This window comes from Orycteropus afer, unplaced genomic scaffold (assembly GCF_000298275.1).
Source record: "Orycteropus afer afer isolate SDZICR_OR568_19922 unplaced genomic scaffold, OryAfe1.0 scaffold00150, whole genome shotgun sequence".
Classification (NCBI taxonomy): Eukaryota; Metazoa; Chordata; class Mammalia; order Tubulidentata; family Orycteropodidae; genus Orycteropus; species Orycteropus afer.
In genome coordinates, this window is record NW_006921737.1 from 1,806,939 (window position 1) to 1,807,989 (window position 1,051).

Here is a 1,051-nt window from a genome sequence, read left to right on the forward strand (position 1 = left end):
CTTCCTTCCTGAAGTGCTAGCTCCCTTTGGCTTCCAGGTCATCACACTCCTGCTTTCCCTGTCTCTCTGACCGTTCCATCTCTGTCTCCTTTGCTGTCTCATCCTCCCCACGGCATTGAAAGTCTTGGCTTTCTTAATTTTCTTACTGTCTACTTTTTTCCTGGGCAATCTAATCCCCATCATAGCTTTGAACAGCACCTCTACATTTGCTGAGTGATGGTATTGCATTTTTAATTTTCATTGCCTTGGTTACTAATGAGAAAAAGCATTGTTTCATGTTTTTTTTCCTCCCCCTGCCTTTTCCTATTTCTTCCTTTGTCAGTGCAGATTAGAAGCAGACATTGACCAGATTTCAATCCTGATCCTGGCTGTAGCTTGGCTCTGTCTTCAGTCCACTCAGGCACTACCAGGTCTCTCTAGTTTCTACAGCTTTCAGCATCTTTATCCTCTTGGCTCTTTCACCCAGTCTTTGCACTGGTATATGCACCCCCAGCCCCAGCCTGCATTCTCCAGGACTCTCACCACCACTCTCCTTCCCCTATAGTCCCTAGAATGTTCTGAGAAAAAGCAGCCTCTCATCACCGTCGTTTTTCTCCAACACTCCTGCCTTTCCCTCACCCAACTCTGCACATTTCATGCCCAATGGCAGAGGAGAAGTGTCAGCTTGATTCTGATTCCCCCACCTCCCCTTTCCAGGGCATTTTCTTCCACTGCTACTTAATAGTCTTTCTCTCTCTAGGTTCATGGTGTCTGTGGCTCCTCTTCTTATACCCTGGACCACTCTGGTCTGTTTAGGGGCTCTCACTCACCCGCAGACTTGTCTCTTTCCCTGAAATCCACTTTGGGACCTCAGCATCAAGGTTATTGACTTTCTTTGTCCACATCTCAGTTACTTGACTTCAATATCAGTGAGTTTCATTTCCCTTTCATCTTAGACACTGTGATAGTTAAGGTTGTGTGTCAACTTGGGTGGGCCATTTTTTTTTTTTTTTTTTTTTTGTTGCTTGGTGGCTAGTAGTAGTTATTCCCCATGATGAGATTATAATCACTT